The sequence below is a fragment of the Leptopilina boulardi genome, unplaced genomic scaffold (assembly GCF_019393585.1).
Source record: "Leptopilina boulardi isolate dan_hultmark-lab unplaced genomic scaffold, ZJU_Lbou_2.1 LbouV2_179, whole genome shotgun sequence".
In the NCBI taxonomy this organism is placed as follows: Eukaryota; Metazoa; Arthropoda; class Insecta; order Hymenoptera; family Figitidae; genus Leptopilina; species Leptopilina boulardi.
The window spans coordinates 1,272,180-1,286,175 of NW_026137728.1; the positions used below are offsets into that span (position 1 = coordinate 1,272,180).

General features: G+C 26.2%; 1 protein-coding gene across 13 annotated transcripts in view; it reads left to right on the top strand.

Moving 5' to 3' along the window:
• The window catches only part of LOC127277742 (protein retinal degeneration B), a 59,262-nt gene that overhangs the window by 19,864 nt on the left and 25,402 nt on the right, over positions 1–13,996 (top strand). For all 13 annotated transcript variants that reach the window (XR_007842400.1, XR_007842401.1, XM_051299067.1 and 10 more), the window contains exon 2: positions 9,384–11,018. The gene's annotated coding sequence lies outside the window, so the exon portion shown is untranslated. The remainder of the gene's footprint in view (positions 1–9,383; positions 11,019–13,996) is intronic.

Below are 13,996 nucleotides of genomic sequence, written 5' to 3' on the forward strand. Positions count from 1 at the left end.
GAATATAAAATTATTAACTGCTATAAGTCAGCACAAAAGACTCAACAAGATTTTGTAGCTCTCTGGATCGAAGCAAAAAATAAATATAAGAAAAAATCGGAATTGTGCGAATATGCTCAAAATCTTTTAAAAGAATTTCGACAAAAAAGCAGGATTAAACAAGCGACAAATATCACGAATTTTTTTTCGACTGCTTCAAAATCAAAAGTATGTTATTATATTTTAATATATTATATATATATATGTATACTTGTCAAATTTATTACGTCAAATGATTAAATATTTTTTATTAGCATTTCGATAATATAAAGTATATTTTTTAATAATTTTAATAAATTAAAAAATAATTTTTTTTCAAGAATAAAGCGACCATCGATTTGACCAAAGATTCAGAAAATGCGTTAGAATCTAAATCCACAGCATCAACATTCCAAGAATCAGCGACCATCGATTTAAATAAAGATTCAGGAAATGCGTTAGAATCTAAATCCACAGCATCAGTTCCTAGTACTGAATTGTTGGAATCATCAGAAGAATCTAATAATTCCGATGGTGTGAAATCGTATTGTAAGAACTAAAACGAAAATTCTTCAGTTTAATTCAGATTAAAATTTAATTAATTAATTTAATTTAGAATTCTCATTTTCAATCAAAAATAAGTACAATAATATTTTTGATAACTATGATTTATATATATATTTTTTTTTATTTCTCTCCATGTACATCTCTTTGGATAATAACTATGATTTATATTAAAAAATATATTTGTCTATTGATATATTTTGTTCCTATAAAAGTATTTTTTATTTAAGACAGTAAAAAATAATTAAGTTAAGATAAGAAAGGAATAAGACCGTAATTAATTTTATTTTTCCAATGAATTATGATTTTTATCTAAAACTAAAATAATAAATTTTTGCATAAAAAATATAAATAATAAATATTTCTCGATTATTCTAAAAAGTACAATATTTTTTCTAATTTTTAATTTTAATTTTTGGTGATAAAATTTCAGTGTTGAAACGAAAGTATGCTACTCCTGCTCAAGATGAAATCAAAAATCGCATTACGAATTTAGAAAAAGAGGTAAATATTTTGTATCTTCGAAGGGATTCTATAAATGCTGATGGAAGCGAAAAACGTAAAATAAATGAGTTAAAAAAAGAAATTGAAAATTCTAAGAAAGCGTTAAATAATTTAGAGTTACATGTTAAGCAAGCCAAAAAGTATAGAGACACTGTAAGGGAAAACATAAAAGAATTTAAAAATAAGAAAAAGCCACCTGAAAACGCGGAAATTGACTTAACACCTGGCCGGCCTCGATTAGAAGAGAATCAACCTGATTTACTAAAAACCATTGCTGATATAGCTATGTTCGGCGCTTCAGCAGAAGAACGTCGCCGCTCTGAAATCGTTCGAACTTGCAAAACACTTGACGAGCTTCATGCTCTGTTACTGGAGCTTGGTTATAAAATATCGAGAAATGCACTGTACATTCGTTTATTGCCTAGAAGATATAACACGCTTGAGGGAAAAAGACATGTTCTTACTGTTCCAGTAAAATTAAGTCGTCCTGAAGCTGATCATCATAAGGCGCATCCAGACCAGTACTTCTGCATTGCTTCAATTCGGATTCTAGAAACAATTGCTTCGATTTTAGGACCCTACCAAGTCATCTTTATATCACAGGATGATAAGGCGCGAGTACCTATCGGAATTACCGCAGCTAGGAAGCAGGCCCCATTGTTAATGCATGTTGATTATAAAGTCTCTTTGCCGGATCACGATTTTGTCGTAGCTAATCAACATAAATTGATTTCAAGTGTATATGCCGGCTGTTCGATAAAAAAGAATGCAATGGGTAAGCCAGAAGCGGTTACATATTCTGGCCCTACCTTCATTGCTATTAGAAGTGGGAAGCATTCTACATCAAATGCATCTACCCATGCAGAAGATTTCAGAAGCCTCATTGAACTTGAATCTTTTAAGGAAATCGTTTACAACGAGTCAGGTGAAGTTAAACCTATCATTATGATTTCATCTGATGGAGGACCAGACGAAAATCCTCGTTTTCCAAAAGTTATTTCGAACGCAATAGAGCACTTTAAAAAAAACGATCTTGACGTTATAATCGTCTTTACTAATGCGCCGGGTAGGAGTGCATTTAATAGAGTGGAGAGAAGAATGGCCCCACTTAGCAAAGAATTAGCAGGGCTCGTTTTGCCCCATGACTCATGTGGAACTCATCTTGATCATAGTGGACGTACTGTCAATAAGGACCTGGAAAAGCAGAATTTCGGTAAAGCTGGAGAAATTTTATCTGAAATATGGAGCAATATGGTCATCGACAATTACAGTGTTGTAGCACAATATGTCGACCCAAACCCAAAAGCTGAGCAATTCGTACCACCTATTCCTTCACCAGAATGGTACACACAACATGTACGCGAAAGTCAGTACATGGTTCAGGTATGCATAACTATATTTATTTAGATTTATTTAATTTTTAAAATAAGAGTTTAATTTAGAATTCAGTTGGTTACATTATATGATACCAAATTATAATATCAACATTTAATTCAAAATAATTTATTGCAGTAAATTCGAAATTCAATTAAAGAAAATAAATAATTTTTTTCGAAAATAGGTTGTGAAGTGCAGTGATAACTCTTGCTGCAAAACAATGAGAAGCTCCTGGTTAACTGTTGTTCCAACACGATTCTTAAGTGCACCAATTCCAATTTATCAAACTCCAGAAGGTCCACATATTCCAAGTCCACAAGATCATGATGGAAAAACATTCGCAGAATTCAGTTTAATGAAAACTCTGCACATCAAACCCGATTTGGACAAACTACCATACGATTATTATTGCCCAAGTTTACAGTCGGACATATCAGCTAGAACGTGCAAAAAATGCGGTATATATTTTTGTTCGAAGAAGGCTGTCTTGAATCATGCAAAATTCCTTCACAGAAAAAAAAAAGAAATTGTTGAAAACAATTGTGATGAAATTGTTGAAGACAATTGTGATGAAATTGTTGAAGACAATTGTGATGAAACAGAAGCAGTTGAAGTGGAAGCTAGTCAATTAAAAGATACCGAAGAAGTAGCTCCTCTAATCAGTATTGAAGAAAGTCTTCGAAATCCCTGGATTGAGACTGATTAATTTTTCGAAAATTTTTAAGCAATTTAAATTAAGGCGAATTTATGTTTTGTTATTTAAAAGAAATTAATGTGTTTATGATATAATTATTGTTAAAGTCTATATATGTATATATAATATATATATATATAAATAATATAAACAGTGTGCAATAAAAATTTTTTGCAAAAATTTTAGCCTTTAATAAAAGTCACGTGCAAATAGGGGGGGGTGGGGGGTCACGAAAACTGTCACTGTTGATCACCTGGGGGGTGGGGGGTAAAAAATTAGCCTAAATCCTGTCACGTGATTTAAGGACGGCCCCATATCTGAGTATAGTGTAGTGGTTAGCTTGTTAGACTTCGGTGCGTTAGGTTTTTAAACTTTGACAATACTGGGCCACTAATGGCAGCCAAGATTGACCCAGTAATGGCGTCTGATAAGCTTGGCTGCCGACGTCCAACCGCAGTTAACACCACAAGAGTTGGCCCAATATTGTCTGCCAAAACTTGGTGCCCGATTTGACAATGCTGGGCCAATATTGGCCTATGTTGGTTGTCGCACTTGGGGTGTTATACTTCGAAGCGTTAGGTTGCGAGTTCGGTTCCCGCGAGAGTTAGAAATTTTCAAATGTTTAAACAATTGCGCTTTCTGTCAGGACTTATATTATAAATGTATAATGAATTAATAATTATAATTTTTTAAACTTTTTTAAACTTTGACAATACTGGGCCACTAATGGTAGCCAAGATTGGCCCAGTAATGGCGTCTGATACTTGGCTGCCGACGTCCAACCGCAGTTAACACCGCAAGAGTCGGCCCAATATTGTCTGCCAAGGCTCGGTGCCAGCTTTGCCAATACTGGGCCAGTATTGGGACATTTTGGTTTTCGCACTTGATATTCTTTTAAAAAAGAAACTTAAGAATGATAAATTTTATTTCATCAAAAAAAAAAAATAGGTCGAGACGTATTTTCATATTCCATATAAATACACTGATTATAATATTATGTTTACCGAGCTTTTACACATTGTGAAATGATATGAGAAAGAAAATGGAGAAAAAAAAAGAAAAAAGATTGAAAATTCAAATGGCAAATCTAAAACTCGAACAAATATTTACTTGACGTCATCGAGCAAAAGCTGCTGTGATATATCGAAGGTACAATTATAAAATAGTGTATTCACATATACATATATATACATATATGTAACACGTGAACGAATCTAGCACGTGGAGAGTTTGTTCTTTGAATTCCGATTTTATAATGTTCATAATATACATCATGACATTTATGCCCATAGAAAAATATATTTAACAAAATATTCTGGATTAATTTCTAAAAAAAAAAATTTATTATTTTTTTTTTGAAAATTTATTTAGGAAAAAAATGAAAAAACAATTACCGAGTTATAGTAAAAAAAAAAATAATTTTAGAGATAAAAAATTTTCAATTTTAAAAACTAATTTCCAAAAAATACAATCTATTGATTTTGAAAAAGGCAATGACCAACTATAAATAAAAAAAATAATATAAAAATTCAGTTAGACACCATTTCGACTAAATAAAAACTCAATTTAACGTTATTTTGGCCAAAAGAAAATTCAAAAGCAAAAAAATCAAAAATTTCGGTCAAATCCAAAATTGTTTATATAAAAATTCGATCAATTGTTATTTCGGATAAATGAGAATTTCGTTAATGCCGCAATATTATATCGTATAAAAATTAGGACAATTGCTATTTTATTTAAATCGAAATTGGGTCAAATGCAAATTTTGGATATATAAAAATAATGTCAAATACCATTTTGGCTAAATACAAATTCTGTTTAACGCTATTTCGGTCAAAAGTAAATTCGTTTGAACAGTCAATTGGCTAAATAAAAATACGATCATTTGGCTGAATAAAATGTCGGTTAAATCCAAAAATAGGTTTTGTAAAAATTCGATTAATTACTATACTTTGGCTAAATGAAAATTCGGTCAAGTGCCATCTTTATTGTATAAAAATTCATTCAATATCTATTTTATTAAAAAGGCAAATTCGGCTAAATAGTATTTTGGCTAAATAAAAATTCGGTTTAACACTATTTCGGTCAAAAGTAAATGTGTTTGAACGTCATTGGCTAAATGTCATTTGGCTAAATAAAATTCATTTAAAATCCAAAATCAATTACCAGTTAAAATTTGGTGTAATACCAAACTTTTTCGTATAAAAATAGGGCGAATGGATATTTTATTTATATGCGAATTCGGTTAAATGCAAATTCGGATATTTAAAAATTTATTTATTTAAAAAAATAGTCGTTTGGCTAAATAAAATTTCGGTCGAATCCAGAAATTGGCTACGAAAAAATTCGTTCAAATACTATCTTTATTGTATGCAAATTCATTTAATTGCCATTTTATTTAAATGTGAATTTAGCTAAATACTATTTTGACTGAATAAAAATTCGGTTTAACGCTGTTTCGGTCAAAAGCAGTTGCGTTTTTGTTAATTGCTACTTCCGTTATGAGAATTCAATCAATTTTATTGTATAAAATTCTACTAATCTTTGTTTTATTTAAACGCGAATTCGGCCAATTTGCCACATTTATCGTATAAAAATTCGGTCAATGGCTATTTTATTTACAATAGAAGTAGGTCAAATGCAAATCCCTATATACATAGGGTTATAATAGGTTATATAAAAAAACGATCAATTTCTACTTCGGCTAAATGAGAATTCGGTCAAGTGCTATCTATATTTTTATACAAATTCGGCCAATTCCTATTTTATTTAAATGCAAATTTGGCTGAATAGTATTTTGGCTAAATAAAAATTTGATTAAACTCTATTTCGGTCAAAAGTAATTGCATTTAAATAATGTAATTTAGCTAAATAAAATTTCTTTAAAATTCAAAATAAATAACAGTAAAAATTCGGTTGATTTCTATTTCGGCTATAAATAAGATTTCGGTGTAATATCAACTTTATCGTATAAAAATAAGATCAATGGCTATTTTATTTACAATAGAATTCGATCGAATACAAATTCGGATATATAAAAATCCCCAGCTAAATACCATTTTGGCTAAATAAAAATTCGGTTTAATACTATTTCGGTCAAAGGCGAATTTGTTTGATCACAGTCATTTGGCTAAATAAAATTGCGGTCAAATCCAAAATTCGGCTGTGAAAAAATTCCATTAAATGCTAACTTTATTGTATACAGATTCTGTCAAGTGATATTTTATTTAAACGTGAATTCGGCTAAATACTATTTTAGATAAATCAAATTTTTTTTTAATAATATTTTGGTCGATGGCGAATTCGTTTGAACCTACAGCCATTTGGCTGAATAAAATTCGTCAAATATGATAGGTTATGTAAAAATTTGGTCAATTGCTATTTTATTTACAACAGAATTCGGTCAAATGCAAATTCGGATATATATAAAAATCCCAGCTAAAAACTATTTGGCCTAAATAAAAATTCGGTTTAATACTATTTCGGTCCAAGGCGAATTTGTTTGATCATAGTCATTTGACTAAATATAATTTCGGTCAAATCCAAAATTCGGCTATGGTAAAATTTGGTCAAATGCTTATTTTATTGTATACAAATTCGGTCAATTGATATTTTATTTAAATGTGAATTCGGCTAAATACTATATTAACTGAATATAAATTTTGTTTAACAATATTTCGGTCAAAAGCAAATTCGGATATATATAAAAATCCCAGTTAAATACCATTTTGCCTAAATAAAAATTCGGTTTAATACTATTTCGGTCCAAGGCGAATTTGTTTGATCATAGTCAATTGGCTAAATATAATTTCGGTCAAATCCAAAATTCGGCTATGGTAAAATTTGGTCAAATGCTTACGTTATTGTATACAAATTCGGTCAATTGATATTTTATTTAAATGTGAATTCGGGTGAATACTATATTTACTAAATATAAATTTTGTTTAACAATATTTCTGTCAAAAGCAAATTTCTTTGAACATTGTTATTTGGCTAAATAAAATTTTGGTCAAATCCAAAATTCGGCTGTGAAAAAATTCAGTCAAATGCTAACTTTATTGTAGGTATACAGATTCGGTCAATTGATATTTTATTTAAACGTGAATTCGGCTAAATACTATTTCGATAATTAAAAATTTTTGTTTAATAATATTTTGGTCGAAGGCGAATTCTTTTGAACCTACAGCCATTCGGCTGAATAAAATTTGTCAAATATGATAGGTTATGTAAAAATTTTGTCAATTGCTATTTTATTTACAACCGAATTCGGTCAAATGCAAATTCGGATATATATAAAAATCCCAGCTAAATACCATTTTGCCTAAATAAAAATTCGGTTTAACTCTATTTCGGTCAAAAGCAAAATTTCTTTGAAAAGAGTTATTTGGCTTAATAAAATTTCGGTCAAATCCAAAACAGGTTATGAAAAAATTCGGTCAATTACTGCTTTGTTAAATAATTAAGAATTCCGTTAAATTTCTAATTCGGTTTTTTTTTGAAAATTCAATATAATACGATTTTGGCTAAATAAAAATTCGGTCAAATGACAATTTAGTTATAATTGACAATTTGGTTGAAGGAAAAATTTAGATTGGATGGGAAACGATATTTCATATTATATATATATATATATATATATATATGTGTGCTGTACTTTGTCGCCTCAAATAAGTGGCAAATACCTGGAAAAAAGGGCAATCATCAGGTTATCAGGCGCGAAAGATGTTGGTCAGAATTTCTCACAAACTGTGTGTGGCTTTACCTCCTCCAGTCCTCATGGCGCATCTGGTCTCGCGCTTCACCGCTGGGTTTCGATCAATAGGAAGAAGTGGTCGGGGTCGTACTGGTCTTGTGTCGATCCGGCACCCCAGGCATTTTCAAAAATCTATCCAATTTTCAAAATAAAAATAAAAAAAAAAAAAAATTCTACTATTTTTTACGACGAAATCATATAAAAATATTTCCAAATAGAAATCTATAATTGAATTATCTATAGGTAGACAGAAAAAAAAAGTTTTTGCAGATTTTTTTTTTTATTTACAAATATATATACGATACTTGTTGTTATTTGATTTTCATTCTGTAAAAAGATATTGTTTTGCAAAAAAGAACCAAAATTTTTTGTTTTTATTGATGAATTTTTTTTTGTCTAGAGAATTTTGTTGACTGAAAATTAAATACCTAATTCGTAAGGAAAAAAATAATTTTTTTTTTTTTTTTTTTTTTTGAAAAAAAGGAAATTTTAAAAATGAGGTAAATTTTTGGGTGTTTAATTTTTTTTTCAAAATTTGCGAATTTGAAATATTTTTAATTTATGATTTATTTACAAAATATAAAAAAAAAAAAAAAAAAAACTTATGCAAATCGAAATTCGGTTTTTCTTCAATAATTATAAGGAATTGGGAAATTTTTTTAATTATAATGATTTTTTTATAAAATAAATTAGATAATAAAAATATTTTGAAACTAGAGAACTTGAAAAATTGTTTTAAACTATGAATTTTCTTCATTATTGGATTTAAAAAAAAACAAAATTTACATTCAAAAAAATTAAATATTTAAATGCAAATTTCAATTTTAAAATAAAAATTTGATTTTATTATTTAATTTTTTTATACTATTTTGGGACCCGAATTTTATTAATTCATGAATTTTAAGTTAATTTTTAACAAATGTAAATTTATTTTGATTAAAATAGGCAGAAAGTATCACTGTTAAAAAAAATAATAAATTTTTTAATAACAATCTTTTTTAATTATTAAAATTAAAATTTTTCAATTTTTTTTTATTATGTATATTTATTAATTTTATTTCCGAATATTAAAATGAAAATAGATTTTCAAATCATATTTTAAATTCGAAAATTTATTAACACTTTTAGATCTGAATTCATTTTGGCGGTAAAAAAGTTTTTTTTTTTATAAATAATTAATTTCACTTTAATTTTTTTATAAAACTAAAAATAAATTTATTCAAATTTTATTTTCGGTATTTATATTATTATTTTTATTATTATTATTATTATTATTATTATTATTTTTTATTATCTATGTATACTATTAATATATTATTCTATAAATAAATAATATAATTTTTCTTTTGCAGAAAAAAATACATATTTGTATTTTAAATTGATTAATTTTCAAAAAAAAAAAAAAAAAAATTAGATTTAATCAACAAATTTTTGTGTATTTATATAATTTACATTTTTCTTTTTATTTTTCAGAAATTCGTGAAAATTATCGAACCTATTTGTCAAAAGAGGAACGGAACACACACACACAGACTCACATCAACAAAAGAGAGATGAAAAGTTTTCGAGAACTCCAAAAAAAAAAAATTATTATCTCAACGAATAAAATATAAAATATTCATATAGAATTGTGAAAATCCTTCAACAACAATGAAAATGAAATTAATACGAAAATCCTTCAAGAAGAATTATGAATTTAGAAAAAAATCTTTTTGGAAGAATTCCAAATTTGATTTTCGAGTGTGGGAAAATCAAGGGGAATAAATTTTGAAAAACCAAATTCTATATATTGAAAATAGAAGGAAAAAGAAAATAAAAAAAAAAAAAAACGAAAGAAGAGAAAAATTATGAAAATTTATAATTATAAATTATAAAAAAAAAAAAATTCACAATAAAAATAGAAGAGAAAAATTACAAAAATTCATAATTGTAAATTATAAAAAAAAATTCACAATTATAAATTGTAAATTAGAAATAAAAAAAAAAAAAAAAAATTGTGATAGAAAATTTAGAGAAGCAATTGAAGAAAAGAATTTTTGTGATTTAGAAATTTTTGAAAAATTTTCAAAGAGAGAGAGAGAGTTAAAAAAAAGGAAGAGGGGTGAAAAAAAGAGATGTATGTTGAAAATACGGTCCTGGTGGTCGGTGGCGGCGGCGGTGGTGGTCTCGTGTCCGCCGGGTCGGGGGCGGATCGTCCTTTTCTCCACTCTGCCCCTTTGGAGCACAAGTGATACTATCGTCGTGGTGTGGTGGTAGCTTCAGGTTTTTTCGTTGTGAGGAGAATTTGAGAGAGAAAAGAGCCAGAGAGGCGCGCGTTCTCCGACCCGGTGCATCGTCCCGGTTTGATCGTCGTTTCAGTATCTCGTTGAGTCTTCGTAAAGTCAACAACGCAAACCCACCCTCGAGAGTGATTTTTACAATTTTTCAGCTGCAAAATTATTCTCGAGTCTTCTACATTATAAATAATAAACAACAATAAATGACATTTCATCCAACGCCCTAAAAAAAAAATCTTTCACAATTTCTAGATTTCATAATTTTTTCTCCTTTTTTTTCCAATGCAGTGCTGCTGGTGCTAAAAGTGTAAAATTATCATTTCAAAAATAATAATTGTTTTCGCAATTTATTCTTGAGAAGAAAAAAAATATATCATTTTCAATTCAATATTAATTCGAGAAGGAGGAAAAATAAAAATTGAATTGATAATTTTGGAAAAAAAAAATTCAATTCGAATATAAATTGAATAAAAATATGATTTTCAGTCGAAAATTAGAAACAAAATCGAGAATTAAAGAAAACGATTATTAAATTAAAAAATTGAAATCCTTAAGGATAAATTTCAAGTGGAAAATGAATAAAAATAATAATTATTATCGAACTGTGAGAAATTTTGTGACAATGTTTTGTGAGAATGAGAAGAATTTATTAATGAATATATAATTAAAAAATCAAGGATGTGACAATATTATTGAGATGCAATGATTTTCAATGTTCTAATAATGGACTTTCAACTTGTACCGGTTTGATATTTCTTTATTGTCTTGATACTCGAGACACGTAACGAGGAAGGGGAAAAAAACCTCAAAAAAAAAATAAATAAAAAAAAATGTAAGTACTTTGCGTGTTAAGTAGACTCGATTTTAGAAAAAAAAAGCTTTTCAGAAAAAAAGAAGTCGTTAAAAGATCACAGAGACAGTTTCTAAAAGCCACTCATTACGGGTCTAACGAAGTTTCCTTTATCTCTTCTTCACTTCGCTAAAGACGATGATATTAAAGATTAATCTTGCTTTTCAAAATTATCCCCAAGATGACTTCTTATTTTCGACAAATTATCGAAAAGTATATTTCTAATTACAATTTCTTTTTAATTTTGAATTTATTTTCTTTTTAAATTTATTTAATAATTATTAAAATTTTCTTTTTTATTTATTATAATTTTTATTTATTTTTTAAAATTTTATTCAGCATTTTTGCATTGTGAATTTTTAGTAGTGAAATTATTTATTTAGGAATATAAATAATAAATCGTCAACTATTTTTTCGATTAGAAATAATTTTTATCTAGAAATCGTATTTTTTTTTTGCAATAAGAAATTTATTTGGAAATATTAATAATAAACTAATAATAAAAATTCAATTTTTTTCGTCGATTAAAAATTAACAATTTTATACGGAAAATGAAGTTTTTTTTGTAAAAATGATTTTTCTGCAATTAAGAATTTAGGTATTTAATTAATTATTTATTTAGAAACGTTAATAATAAATTAACAAAAGAAATTCAATGTTTTTTCTCTCGATTAAAAATGAATAATTTTGTCATGCAATAAAGAATTTATTTATTTAGGAATGTAAATAATAAATTAACATAAGTGACGTAAATTTTTTTCGAAAAATAATTTTTTTTTTTTTCTCTAAATAAATAAACAAAATTTAGAAAAATATTTAGAAACATCTGAATAAAAAGGAACACTAGTTTTTTTTTGTTATTTTTTTCATTTGCTAATTTCAGATTAAGTTAATTTTTTTTTTTGGAAAAAAAAATGTCTCAAAAAACTAGATAAATAATGAAAAATCTTGTTGAAATATTTGAAGCTCGTAAAATAAAAGATAATAAAATAATTTTTCAAAATAATGTTAACATGTAATTGAAAGGGCCAAAACGTAATTTGTTTATTTCGGTTTGAAATTTGAAATTAAATTTAAAAAAAAAAATCGAATTTCCGTTGAAAAATATTTGTGAAAAAAAAATGCCATTCCGATTTTTATTATTTTCCAAAATCAAATTTGCTTATTGTCACTGTTTCTTTTTTATTTTTCCAGAGAATAAATTTTTTTTTCAACTTGATATCTTGTTCAAATGAAATAGAATGAGATGTTTCTATTGTCAAATATTGTTGTCGACGAGAGAGAATTTGGAATTGAAATTTCTTGCGGAAAACACAGTGTTAACTTTGACATTTCAAATGGAGGATATATACGATTGAAATCATATATATATATATATATATATATATATATATATATATATAGAAAAAAAAACAGGAAAATAAATTTTCATTAATTTAACGATTCAAGTTATTTGAAAGGAAAAAAAAAAATTATAATAATATATAGAATTTCCTCCTTCTTTTAGTAAATGAGAAATTAATTTAATTTGAATTTTCTTTCTTTCCCTCTTTTTTTTTTTCTTTAATTCTTGGAAATATTAGTTTGGCTTGATTGGAAACATTTCCCATCAAATTGAAAGTTTTTATAATATCCCAAGGATTTATGAAAAAAAAAAGAAAAGAAAATTGAAACTTTCGTTATAACTTTTCCAAACCTATGACGAATTTTTTTTTTTTTTTTCCTCTTCTTTTCTCCTTAATTCCTCTCTCATCGACTCTCTTTTTCAATCTTATTATGCGGCTAAGATTTCCGCGATATTCCTCACTTTATACACTTTTTTAAATCCATCGAATTTTCTTCTCATGAAGCAAAAAAAAAAAAAAAGAAAGAAAAAGAAAGCTTTCTTTTCATCAATGTCATCAATTTTTAATTGATTCTCGAGACATGAAATTATTATTATTACAAGAAAATTATTTACTATTATGCGAAAATTCTATTTTATTATTTTGTGAAAAAATTATTATTTTTTATTTTTATTATATTATTATTTATTATTATTACTATTATTATTTATCATTATCATTATTATTATTATTATTATTTTATTTTTTTAATTTTTATTTTTTATTACTTTTCATTATAATTTTATTGCACTATTTTTTAAATAGTAAATTTTATAATAAATAAAATGAAAATATCTATAAATAATAGTTCACTATTAAATTATTATTGTTATTATTATTTTTTTTTTTTAAATAAAAATAATATTTTGTTAAATTTATAAAAAATTTCAATGATCGATTTAAAAGGATACGATTAGGAATATAAACAAAATTTGGATATTTGAGTTAACCTGTTAAATCGGACAGGTGTTAAAGTGGCGGATTGAGCAATTAGGGACTTTGAAATTAGTAACTTGCTTCCTTCCTTTGCAAACAAAACCGAATCATTTATGAATTCTCTCGTGTGTATGTTCACTTGTAGGCAATTTTCACGAAATTGGGAAAAAGTACTATAGATATTTTACTCTTCGATTGATATATTGAAAATTTTATTTTTAAACAAATTACATTATTATTTATATAAATAAATAAAAATATATAATAATAATAATAATAAATAGAAAAAAATAATTATTAATTGAACTTAATAAATAATTAAAATTTTAATAATAATTGATTATAAATAATAATTATTAATATTTATTTATTTATATTATAAATTTTATATCAAAAAATTAAGCTCCATAAAAAATTCAATTTATTTACAATAATAAACGGTCTTACAAAAATTAAACATTAATTAAATTAAAATATTGATGATTAGCAAATTTTTTTCATTCTTTCTCTAATAGTTAATTTTCTATAGAAATTTTTTTCATTTATATTTTTTCCAAATATTGTAATCATGACTACAAAAATTATTGATATTATTTTCTTATTTTCTATTTTTTGTTGAATATTTTTCTAATATTCTTC